We start from the raw sequence: 13,619 nt of genomic DNA, 5'->3' as shown, positions 1-13,619 counted from the left end.
GCAGCCAAATAATTTGTAAAGCAAAGCCCATTCTCCGTGAGTCTCCAAGGAACTCACTGCTTCTTAACATTTCAAACTAGCCTTTGCATGTCAACATTAAAAATAAATCCAATTAAGGCACACAGCTTCTGAGAAGAAATGTCCCCTTGGACCTCGGGACTGCACCTCCACCTCTCCAGGGAAAATGACATTTTAAAACCTAAAACTAAACCAGAGAAGTTATCATTTTGTGTCAGCAAATACACACGCCGCATTTATCACCGCTCCTCTCTGACACATTCACAACGCGAACAGCTCATCCTGTCAAAAATAACCAGAACACAGCCCCAAAGACCCGGTGTTCCCACAAACAAGACACGGACAGGCACCAACATACAAAGCTGCTGAAGAAACTTCATACCTTACACCCTCCTATTTTGTAAAATGCCAATTTTCCCTCCCTTTTAGAACTAGGATAAAAAAAAAATGAGGGAAAGTAGGCAAATGAGAGGATGAATAAAAGAGAAAGTAGCGACACCGCTGACGAATGACGACGAGACTAAACACGTTTTAGCGACGCCGAATGCACGCCCTCGGGTGCTCAGAGGCACCGTCGGCACACTCCCCACGCCCCTTTCCTGAGCCTGAATCGACTGTCCTAAGGTGTGACACGTGTCACCGCGCACCTGAGACGCACAGAAACATTGACTCTGCAGCGTCCATGTAGCGCCACAAACACCCCTGCACTCCAGCGTCGGGCTCTGGGTAAGCAGTGCACACCCGAGTACCAGCTGCGTGCCAGGCGCAGTACCTCGAGTGGAAGACAAGCCCTCTGTGAGGTCAGAGGGCCTGAGCGTGAGCCCAGGCTTGGCGCTTCCTCCTGTGATGTAGGGAACCCTGCAAACGCTCTCTAAGACGGGGATGATATCTACCCTCCGACGGCGGTGAGCGAAGGTCAGGTGCGCAGACGATCTTGGTGGGAAATGCCAGGTAGGTGCTATCACATCTCTGATTAAGTCCTCAGTGTCCTTGGTATGATGCCTGGCACCAGACGGCGCTTAGCGGACATGGACACCTGACCGCGCTGGTCACCGGCACTCAGCCGTAAACAGCTACGTCACTAGGGACCAGGGTGAGCCGGCGTGGCAGGGCATCCAGCCCCCTCCTGCGCTGCAGCCTGCTCCCCTGGCAGACTCGGGCACCTGGTCCGGGCGAGCACTACGCTCACGAAGGCAATGGGGTGGGTGGTGCCAGCTAGCAGCGGACAGGGAGGCGCAGCTATGCATGCAGATTTCTTTCAAATACAGCTTCTTGAGTGTCGCATTTCTTGGACTTTGCTCGACTCAGGTAGAAGGAATAGGAAACAAAACACGATGCCTTCCCTTCACCGTGTATTCGCTCATTTGTCAATTTACTGAATAAAATGTGTACTATTCTCAAGCTGCTGTGATGGTGGTGCCTACACTAGCTACTAGCAAACCGTGACATTTGGAAAGTGGCTGATCCCACCTTTTAGATAATCAGATGCCATTTAATGTTACCAGTTTCAATTCTATAGCCCAGAAGAGAAGCCAAAAAATTCGAAGACGAAGGGTAAGAAAGGACAGGGTTGGACGCCATGCAGCGCGGGCAGACAGGCATCTCTGGGACCGCGCCCTCGTTTTGAGAGTGGCGGGACGGCTCTGTAATGTGGCGATTCCATGACGGTGGCCCTTTTAAAACAAGGGCACGGATTCTCATATACGCCTCCCTTGAAAGAGGGGAGCCTAGTTCCCTTCCCTGTGAGTGCAGATGTAATTTGCGTGTGGACTAAGAACAGGACGTGGCAGAAGTGACGGAATAAGTCACAGAGGGCATGGCTGCTTCCCCGTGCGCATTCTGGGAGAAGCCAGATGCCACGGCAAGCAGCCTGAGGGCAATCTGCAAGGCCAGGAGCTGAGGCCTCCTGCCGAAAGCCGTGTGACAGCCATGTCAGAAGCACAGCCTCCGGCCCAATCAAGACTCCAGGCAACTGCAGCTCCCGCCCATGTTTTGACTGTAACCTCAGGGGACACTGAGCCAGGACCGTCCAGCGATGATGCTTCTGGTTTCCCGACTTTTAAACCTTTGTGAGATGATAAACACACGTTGCTTTAAGCTGCTAGAGTTTGGAGGTGATTTGTTACGAAGCGAGAGATAACTAACACAATGACGCTGATATAAATTATGTTACATAATGAAAATGCTACAAGTGAATAATCAGAAATAACTGTATTTTGACATAGAGAATTTGGAAAAATTGTAGGAGCTTTCGCTTATAGAACCATGGAGGAATAAAACTGAAAAGGTACAATTCTGTGAGAAATACTAAGAAATATAAATGGGCCCTATAACCTGATCCCAGGCTTGGGTTTGACCCTGGACGCTGCAATAATGCAGCCCACTGGGCCAGTTCATTATAAGACACTTTTTTATGAGCCTCTCTGGCACCCAGTAAGTATTTGCTGAATGGAACAACGGAAAATAACAAGGAAAAGTATAAGTCTGGGAAGAGCATGGACGCTAAAGTGAGAGAATACTTGTTTTGTGCCAGACACCATGAAAAAGACGTCCCACAAATAAAACAAGGAATTACTTACGTTATTCAAGACAACTGATAAACTATCTGCTCCCTAAATCTAACTTTAAAAAGAGAGAAAATATAGAAAATGAACCCGATGGAAATAAACACTCTCAGGCAGAGCAGAAATAGTAACTATGTGAACCCAAGATGCTCCTAGAAAGTGTGCCTTATCAGGGTCTCAAACAAGATATTTCCCTGGGCCATGTGACTTTCCACGAAGAGAAAAAACTTAGTAAACCAGTTTGGATGCATTAAACGCAATTTTAACCAGTGCTCATGTAAAACTCCTCATGCCCAAAACAACTACGCGGATAGGCCTGTGCGCTCACGGAGTCTTTAATGTTGCTGTATAACTGCGTATTATTTTTTCGAAGGTTCATCCTTGATCTCAGCATCCTGAGCTAAAGCTACAAATAAAGGTACAATAATGGTGACAAATTAAACTTTAAAGATGTTGAAATATTTATTAGTTATACACAAACACGTTTTACTAGCACCATGTACTTTAATAATGCATAAGCCTGCGTTCCGTTAAATGTCACCTCGATTGGGGTCTAAGCACCTCGCCAGGGTTTCGAAGGGAGAGGCCTGGGCTCAGGAGTGGGCGGGATGCTCCCCCCACCCTCCCGCGCTCCTTTAACTGCAGAGGCCGAGCTCAGCCCTGCTTCCTGTCCGGACCAAGCGTTCAGCCACCACATACTTGAATCTCGTTTTCTGCCACCAAGATCCCTTCAAATGCCAAAAGCTACACACGCCTGGCTCTTGAATTACGCCCTTCACCTGAACAATAACAGCAACTGAAATTTCTCAGACGGAGAAAGACAAATGCCATACGATTTCAAGTATATGTGGAATCTAAAAACCAGAATAAATGAACACAGGAGACAGATACGAACACAGATGCGGAGCACACTGAGGGGTGAGGGCGGGAGGAGGGCTGGGGGCCGGGACTAAGCAGTACAAATTGGCAGTTACAGTCACAGGGATGTGACGCCCAGCACAGGGGGCTCAGTCATGCTGTAATAACAACATAGTTGTTGGGGGTACTGGACGCTTTCGAGGATGACTTCACAAGGTGTACAAATGTCTAATCACTATGTTGTACACCTGAAACTAACATAATATTGTACACCAGCTATAATTAAAAGTCAATTTAAAATTAAAAAATGACAAATTTTTTTAAAACATGACAATAAAACAATTTGCTAACAAATACATAAATTGAACGATAATGTCAACAAAAATACTGAGCACGCACATCTGATATGCCTGGTCCCTCCTCATCGCAAGCTGTACCTGAAAAGAACCCCAGGGCACACATGCTGCACCCCCAGAATCACTTTCAGAATTGGCCAGCACCCCTCTGCTGACCTTCACTGTCCCTGGTCCCCTCACTGCTCAGAGGGGACCCTGGCTGGCTGCAGCCCAGTCCCAGACCTTGGCTTCCTCCCCCGCCTTCCGAATCACAGTGTCCCTGCGTCCCTCCTGGTCACACGCCGACCCCATGCACCTCTCTGCCACACACCAGCCTCTGCCCGGCGGCTCTGTGCCCGGTGGCTCTGCGCCCGGTGGCCGTCGGGACCAGCCAGGCGCGCACACGCGGAGGGGGCCCGCCCGACGCGCGCAGCACAGCGACAGCCCCGGCAGAAGCTGCGCCGCTCGGCTCCGGGGCTCCCGGCACCCCCAGTCACGCCCCGACCTGGGCGCCTGTCCGTGGGTGGGCTGGCGTCAAAGCGGCGCAGTCCCCGGGGCTGTGTTAAAAGGCCCGCCCTGCCCGAGGCTGCGAGCGGAGGGCAGGAGGGACACGGAGGAGTCGGAGGCCCCTGGAGGATCGGGTGAGACCAGGTGGGGCGGTGGTGTTGAAGGCAGGTGGTGACGGACGGGGTGTGAGATGAGACATGAAGAAGGAGCGATTTCAGCATCCCACGAGCCCAGCCAACGTTTCTGAGCACGAACTCAGCGCACGAAGAGGGCTTCCAGCAACCGCAGGGGGACCAGGGGCACAGCTGCTTAGCAGCGGGCGACTCCCTGGCCGCCAGGTGGAGACAGAACTGTCCTGAAGATCCCAGAACCACACAGGGGGACCCTCTCCAGCGCCACAGGGCGCACCTCAGCGCTCCCTTCCGTTTTGAACAGGGACGTCTGCATCAGGCCGCCATGCCTGGTACATACCTTTCTCTGAAACCAGCTGCTTTTCCCTTTGGGTCCGCAGTGCCTGCCGAGGTGCGTCCCGGGCATTGCTGTCGCACGAGATCACTCAGTCAGACGCCAGGCGTCTCCCTCGGCTGAGTGGGTGCTGCCCGTGGAGTCCAGGGACAGTTCGGGACAGTGAGCATGTCTCAGCCACAGCTGGGGCTTTTGTCTCTAGCCGGTTCCTTCCGTCCTCGCCCAGGAAGTTCGGTGGGCACTTCCCGAGCCTCGGGCTCCGGGCTTCCCTCCTGCCGCTGTCCTCAGCTTCGCCCCGCCGGTCCCCAACGGCTCACCCTGACGCCCACTCCTAAAACCAAGGTCCCTGCCTGCACGAGCTGCTCCCAGCGCAGAGCCCTGTGTGCGTACGTACACGTGTGGGCCATCGTGAAAACAGCGTGGAGATGCCGCGGAAATGAGAGAGAGAACCATGTGACCCAGCAACCCCGCTTTCCGTATGTAGCCAATGGAAACGAAATCAGGACCTCGAGGAGAAACCTGCACCCCCACAACAGCCAAAACGAGGCAAGCCAAGTGTCCACGGATGGAGGACTGGACAAAGAAAATGTGCTATATACACAAGGGGACAGTATCACATCCTAAAAAAAGGAAGAAGTTTCTCATTTGGAACATGGACAACCCTGGAGGGCACTGTGCTAAGTGACATAAGTCAGACACAGAAAGACAAACACCCACAATCTCACTTACAAGTGGAACCAGAAAAGTGAAACTCACAGAAGCAGAGAGTGGAACGGGGGGGGGAGGGGGGAGGGGGAGACGACGGCCAAGCAGGGCGGACATCCTGGGGGTCCAGGGTGCAGTGTGGTGACTGGTTAACGATGCTGTGCTGTGTAAAGTTTGCTGAGAGCAGGTCTTAACAAAAATGGCGACTACATTAGGTGATAACTATGTAAATTAACCTGATTACGGTAATCATTTCACAATATACACGTATATCAAAACACCACATTGTACACCATAAATATACACAACTTCTGTGTGTCACTTATATGTCAATAAAGCTGGGGTAAAAGGGCACCCCCAGCCCAAAGCCCGTGCCGGCTGGATGCCAAACGGAAAAAGACAGCCTCTGGCACCCCTATGTGCATGAACCCCACTTCTCCCAAGAACACCTCAGTCTCTACTTCCCCCAGGATCTGAGGGTCACGTTATCCCGCAGGCCCCCGCCCACCATCAGCAAGCACACAGAGCCATCTCCAGGGTATCTGTGGGCACTGTGTCCACAGTGGCCCTGGGTGGCTGGCTGTGCTCCTGACATCTGAGATGACGAACAAGGACCAACACTTTGGTGAACTTACAATTTCTATTTCCAACAGCCACCATGCAGCACAGTAAATTAAGTACTTTTTACCACTGTACTTCACGACATGCAGAGTTAAACCAATTTTAAAATGCCTGCTGTCCACCTGCTGGTGGGGGCGGGAGCTGGTCTGGCAGACCGTAATGAAGAAGTAGCCTCTAAAGCTCACGGCTCCTCATAAGAGATGCAGTGGAAAATGACAGCCCAACATTCACTAACCACATAAAAGTCCCAAAGTAAATTGCATTTTGGCAGAGAGTTTAAGGAGAAATCTCTGAGGGAAGACTTCAGAATCGCCTGCGACCTACAGCAGGGCTGCATGGCCTGCATCTTAAGACGAAACCTCGCAAATGTTCAAGAGCGATTTACTGATGGTGGTTTCTACGCAGCTAGGACGTGCTAGGTAAGCAAGACGCCTTACTGGTGACAAAGCTGTCACTCGTCCCTGTGCCCTTGGTAAGTACGAGCATGCTCTGGAGCTGCAGGGAGCAGGCACGGAGCTTGTGCAATGCAGCCACCCTGCACAGGGAAATGGTCCAGCCTCGCACTGAATCCCTCGCGATTCTCTTCTTTCCTTCCAGCTTAGGGACATGCGGACCACTTGGCCTCTTTCATAGCATCAGCGGGCACAGAGGACAGGTGACCCTGAATGTCTCTTCTACAATCAGAAGAATCCAAGGTAACTAAAAGGTTGATGTCACAGGTTTTGATGCCACAGGTTTTCGAGACGGTCTAAGACTCTCTGGAAAAAACCGCATTTGGCCGGCCCTTCAGGAGTCCGTTTTTGCTGGACCTTGCTGGGAGAGGAGCGATGGGTCCTTCCTTATGGCCCCAGGCAGGCGAGCTGCACCTGTCTAATGCCCTCTCAGGACAGACACTGCAGGAGTCAGCACATGCAGTCAAGTTCCAATCTCATCTCCCACAGGACCCTGAGCAAGTCCCACTGCTGACTCTGCACCCACCTCCATGGTGACCGCGGTGCGTGGTCCCCCCCCACACACACCACCCAGGAGGCTAGGGCGAAGGTGAGGAGATGCCAACACTCGCTCCTGTCCTCACACACAGCACGGGGCAGGCTGCATCCGGACAGCACAGGAGATACAGCCTTCTACAGTAGAGAAGGAGATAAGAAATCTTCATACACTTGTTTCAACAGTTTTAAAATCGACACATATTTGAGTGGATGTTTAAAAACATATAAAAATACAGAACATATACAATACACATAATACACACATAACGGGCACAATATGCACACATAAAACATGCACGACACATAAAACATACAAAATACATCCACAACATACACAGCACACACAAACATGCACTGAAAGCACTGAACGCAAGCCCGTGACCCGCCCGTGACCCGCCCCGCATGGCTTGCGCAGGGCGCCCGCAGCGCCGCGCTCCCGCCCAGCAGACCCCCTGCAGGGCGCCTGCCTCCTCTCCGCGTGCCCACCCACCGCAGGTCGCTCATTGAGTCACAGAGCGCCGCCTGCGCCCATCTCTCAGCCTCTCCGGGCTGTCCGCTGTCACGTCCGCTGTCACCCCCAGGGCGGGGCCCTGGCCAGTACACCCTACAAGCCCAAGCACAACCCCGCATGGGGCGGGTCCTCCGTCGGCCTAATGCGCACCTCGCGGACAATCGTCTGCAAAACGTCACCTAGCAGCCGCTTTTCCAGGAGCCGCCGCTGCACACCACGCGGCCTGGTAAGCGGGTGACAAGCGCCCTACCCGGACGGGAAGGGTGGCCGCATGGGCCTGCAGCGGACGCCCGCCAGGGGGCGCGCTACTGCCACGCGGCGCCCGCCACCGCGGAGTGGCCGCGGAGAGGGTCGGGTGTGCCCCGCCGGCGAAGGAACGGACCAGCGCTCCACGGGGTCCCACGGCACGGGGTCCCACAGCACGGCTCGCGTCGCCGGGACGCCGGGGTCGAGCACGAGACAGGGGACATGGGGGAGGGCAGCTCCAGGCACGGCGCTGCGGGCGGGGGCGGGCGTGGGGAGGACAGGGCCCGGCCAGGGCCCAAGGACGAGGAGTGCAGGCGGAAAAGCTGAAACACCCAAGCGCAGGTCTCGGTTTGCGGGAGAAGGTGGGACCAAAGATAAAGATATGTCGTTAAACCACGAAAATAGGCTCCATGTCCTCGGGCAGGGACACAGCGGCCAGAGCGTCTGGAGGACTCTGGTGCAGCCACTGGGAAATCCAGACGCGATCTTCAAAAGCACAAAAGCCCGGAGCGCAGCGACGTCACAGCAGACGGTGGAGGAAGATGGCAGGGAAGGGCAGCGGCTCCCTCGCCGTGGCTGGCCCCCTGTGCCACCTGGCCCTGCCACCCGGCTCTGCACACCTCTTCCCTGCCTGGAAGCGCAGGGCCTAGTGCCAGCGCCGCCGGAGGGAGCTGTGCCCCCTTCCAGAAGCTCAGACATCGGGATGGAGGCAGCTCACTCTCAGGGACGCCTGTGCCCCTCGGCGGCCCTGTCCTGGCCGGCCTGACCCTGGTCGCTGCTGCCCTCCACTGTGCATGCTGGCTTTGGGCACACGTCCCTCTTACCTAGGTCCGCCAGGGAGTCTGCGACCCAGGCAGCCCGCCTTGCGGCCCCCACCCCATGGCGACCTTCCAGGCAACCTGCGGCAGGGGCTGGCCCAGCTCACCCTCCGCAGGGAACAGAGCTCCGCTGGGTCAGAGCCTCCCCTTTCTGGAAGAGGCACCCGCCTTCTGCCCTCCGGGAAGTACGATGCTTACATGGCCGCAAGCGCACAAGATGTGCAGGTTAAAGAAATAAAAACCCACAGATTTAGTCATGTCAAAATCTTTTCTTTTTTATAGCTCAAGAAACTTCTGGAAGCTAAGCTTTCAGCACCCATTAAAAACTTCCAAATGCCTTCACTTCCTCCGCTCCGATGTGCCCTGATTTTGCATGTGACAAATGAGGCAGTAGCGCTAACGCCACCATGGGGAGGACTGCACCAGTCACCGAGGAAGGGCGCAGCAGGTCCGCCCTGGGGAACAGATCGCACAGCCCCAAAACCCCAGCTGACGAGACGTGTGCGTGCGGACGTCCCGTGACGCTGCGCCGGCAAACGCGAGCCCGGGAACCGCACGAGCGGCCCTGCGGCTGTGCGCTCAGGCACACGCGGTCGCGGCGGATGTCTCCCCGGTGTTGCCACGCTTCCCCGCGGGCCGCGCTGTGCTCCCGCTGCTGTGCTCCCGCTGTCGCCGTAGCAACCAGCTGCCGGGCGTTAGCGGACAGCACCTCCTTCGGCAGCACCTCGTTCCTGCTCTGTGCCCAGAGCCTCCGTCATCAGCACCTGGGGCGTGGGTGGGAACTCGCGGCCATTCCAGCACAGAGGCCAACCTGGAGGCGACGGGGGCCGGGCCCTCGCCCACGGGGGCTGGTCCTGGGAAGATAGTTACGAGGCACCCCCACTGCTCCCCAGAAGCCCCAGCTTCCCACAGCCCTGCCAGCTTGACCGTGAGCGCCGGTCCACTGCCCTCCTCCCGCGTCCTTCCCTCTGCCCCTGCACGCCACTCCCGGGGTCACTTTCCAGAATAAGCTGCCTGCAGGCGAGCCCTTGTCCCAGGCTTCTGGGAAAACCCAGGTCAAAACAGTAGCTGTTTTCAAAATGAGCAATATGCCTGTTGACCCAGAGGGCTGGCCACCATGTGTCATTAAACAAGGGAAAACGAACTGCAGGTGAATGTGTGTGACACCATTTACAAAACAAGCGACGCTGACGTGTGTGTGCATGCGTGCGTGTGCGTGTACACGCATGTCTCTGTGTGTGCATGACTCTCCACCCATGGGGAAAGCTGAAAGGGTGCGCCTCAAGCTGTCGGCACTGGTCTCGGAGGCAGAAGGAAATCGTTAGCTTTCCCTTACTAACTCTTTCATTGTTGAACTAGTTATAGGGAACACATATTGATTTCACAATTTGAAATAGTTGGAAAAGAAAAATGATGGTTAAAATTAGTATCAAACCAAGATCCCAGGAAAAAGAACTCGCCGGCGGATGGGGAGAAAACGGCTGCACCGTCGGACTTGGGCTGAAATCCGAGCCATCACAAGCCTCCTTACCAACCTGCGACAAGGAACTAGTCTCTTGCCCGAGGCCGTCATCGTAAAGCAAATGCCAGAAGCTGCCTGCACCAGGCGGCACGCTGGCGGGGCTGGGACACGCCGCAGAGGCCACCGCGTGAGAATGAGCGCCGTGGGCGGTGGCGGCCGCTCCTGCACCCTTCCCGAGGCAGGTGCAGCGGGGGCCCTGCCACAGAGCGAGCACCTGCGGGAAAACACGAAGGGTCTCGCTACCGAAATCTTCGAACGGCAGCAATGCCGGGATCACACGCAGTGTGAACCTCTGGCTTTGGAGCTTCGACCTCTGCATAGAGGCAAGCAGATCACAGACTTTTACAAAAAGGTAAACCCTGATCTGAATCCATTTCCATGAGCCTCAATGCTTCTACTGCTAGTGGGTTCGCCACACATTACCTTAAGGGAACGAGCAGTGGCCGTGTGTGTGGGAAGGAGGATGCTTTTGCAAACCTCCTCAGGTGCCTGACCTCGGGGTGAGCATCCGGTCCCACTAGGTACATGTGCAGGAACCAAGAGGAAAAATAACCCTTAAAGTCATGAGACGAAAGAAAGAAAGAAGCGTACTCTAAAAGACATATCTGCCACGAGATTGCTGGCTTCTGGCGATTACGAGCACGTCGGTCTGCGGGACTGAAGGGGTGCACAGGAGGCTCGCCCTGCGTGCGAGGCAGAGGCAGAGGCGGAGGCGGAGGCGAGGCCGGCGCGTGTGCGCGTGTGCGTGTGTGCCCGTGTGCGCGTGTGCCCGTGTGCCCGTGGGCGCGTGTGCGTGTGTGCCCGTGTGCCCGTGGGCACGTGTGCCCGCGCTCCTTCCCATGCGGGTCTCACCCACACCACCCTGCACGACCCTGTACACTCTTCTGGATGTTGTGATTCTCACAACTTTACAATTTGGAGACGTCGCATAAAAAATGCAAAGCCTCGCCTACAGACACGCCGATAAATTCTGTCCAGTGGAGGCCCCCCGCCCGAAAAACAGCTTCGTTTTCATATTTCTGACCCGTAAATGTGTCTGTCTGGTCTTCGGATTCTTTCTAACCATCGGCCCAGTTCCCTTGTTATGAGTTACATAAAATCCTGAGCGCGTACTTACGTCTCGTGAGAGTCGCGCTTTCCCCCTTTCTGAAGCCGCCCCGACGCAGCGCGCCGTCACCCGCTTCCGAAGTCACAGCCCCGCGGCGCGGCGTTCATACGTCCTCACTGTCGGGACACACGCCACACCGCGCGCTTTCTCAGACTGACCCACACACGCTGTGCCGAGCCAGGAGGCCTTCGTGTCCTGAGTGCAGTCCTGCTTCTCAGTGCGTAGGGCCCCTCCCTGCATCCGGTTTCTGTCCGTCCTTCATGGGCCAAATCGCCTCTCACCCACCCTGTGAACTCTGCCATCACCGTCCGCACCAACTCCTCTCTCTGAAGCACTGCGTGCGGTTCGTATGCTTCCGAGACTTCACCAGCTGCCCTTCATTTCTTTAAATGTACCCCCGCTGCCCCGGAGTCCAGGCATTCTTCCGAGTCCCTGTGTCACCACACCCTAACCCAATCCTGTGCCGAGCCTCAGGCATCAGTTAAATGATGGGCTCACAGGGCCCACTGGCGGGAAAAGCCTTCATCACGCACACACTCTCCGTCTCCCAGCCTGCACCAAGACAGAGAGCAGGTCCCACATCTAAGGTCTAATGCTTCTGTGCCGCGGAAAACTACTCTGAAAAAGTAAGTAGGCAAAGCTACACACAATAACAGCTTGATTGCACTCAACAGGGAATGCTTCTTAAATTCCTACTTATGAATATTTTAATAAACAGTATCAGTAAAAGCCTCTCACCCTCTGGCCCCTTTGTGATGCTAAGGACTCGGTGAGTAATAACAGCTCTTTGAGGACAGAAGGAACTCAAAAGTTTATTTTTCAAGAGCATAAAAGGCAAAGATCCTCCAAGGATGTTTTATAAGCCATTTTCAAACAGAAATAATTACCGAACTTTCTGAGAGCAGGGAAGAATTGTTAGTTTTGATAAAAATAGAATTCTCCATCTGAGAAAAACACAGTGAACAGACTTACACAAAACAAAACACTTGCTGCAAGAAAGACTCCCCGAGCTCTGCCAAACAGCTGTGATGCTCGAATAATGTGCATTTTACAGTCTCGAGGGCTTTTCTTGGCAAAGGTCACACGTCTGAATTCGGGGTGCTGCTGCCCTCATGTCAACCTGTCCTTCGTGCTCATCTAGACATGTGACCCCTGGGCAAGACGCACGACCTCTCCAGGCCACGGTCTGCTCTTCTATAAAACGGGGCTGAGACCAGCACTGCCTTGCGGGGTTCCCGGGAAGCTTAAACGAGACAACGCGCAACATGCCCTGGGCACAGGGCTTGGCACATGCCACGCGCCCAGGTGTCAGTTACTGTTACCGTGACATAATATGTCAAAAAAAAAAGGCAAAATGCTTGTTGAACAAGAGTTACTGAGGCGTGTGGTACTTGCAAAGCCAGGAGCACTTCGGTTTGTCTGACACAGAACCCAGAGCAACCGCGGGGCTGACGGCTCCCAGCAGGATCGCCGATGTCCACTGCTCGCCACTTTCTGTGCAGGCAACTCCACCGCCCAGGATGGAGTGGTCAGGCAGAGCCCGTGGCACAGTCAGGTGTCCCCCCGGGGCTCAGTTTATCGTGAATCGCATCACCTGGTGCACTTTGTCACAAACCAGCAGCTCAGCAGAGCGGAGCCCACCATAGCACAGAACGCGGGTTCTGTCACCTGAAGACCGTGAGGGCTTTACCAGGTAGAATGTGGTTACGCCAGTATACGTCCCGGTCCCCAAGCACGGCCTCCCGGGGAACACCAAATATGACACGTGATCACGGAATCGTACGACATGTGAACTGTTCGGTTATTACAGAATGTCTCATCTAATTTCTCCATTTTATAGCTAAGGGGATCAGAACATCGAGAAACTGTCTAGTAATGTTCTTTAGTGTAAATCAAAAACTGCAATTAAAGTGATGGTTTCAGCAAGGAATGACATTCTGACACACCTCCGGGGGCTCTTACAGGAGCAGAACAAGGCAGAAATGAGGCAATGCTTCTGAGAAAGATACAATTCTAAGCAGACACACGGTTTTCTTCTTAAACCTATAATACCGACCACATGGTCCGAGCTTCCTCCCTTCCCCGCACCCCACCAGGCCCTGGCTCATGGGCCTTCCAGTTAGCAGTGGCCCTCCCTGCTCAGACACTGAGTTGCTCTTGGTGACAGCAAATGGCACATGGATACGCAGGCTCCCTGGCCGGGATGAGCCGTGGTTTTCGGCTAGAGCAACGCTGGCCTCACGGGTGCTCGTGCACCCAGCTCTGCCCTGGGCACCGCCACGTTTGGCTGTCTGGATGCCTGGGCTTATCAACAAGGCAGTAGCAGCAACCAAAATCTTCTGTATGTCTCCG

Source organism: Pteropus medius, unplaced genomic scaffold (genome assembly GCF_902729225.1).
Source record: "Pteropus medius unplaced genomic scaffold, Ma_sr-lr_union100, whole genome shotgun sequence".
Lineage (NCBI taxonomy): Eukaryota > Metazoa > Chordata > Mammalia > Chiroptera > Pteropodidae > Pteropus > Pteropus medius.
Note: the sequence above shows the minus strand (reverse complement) of the source record.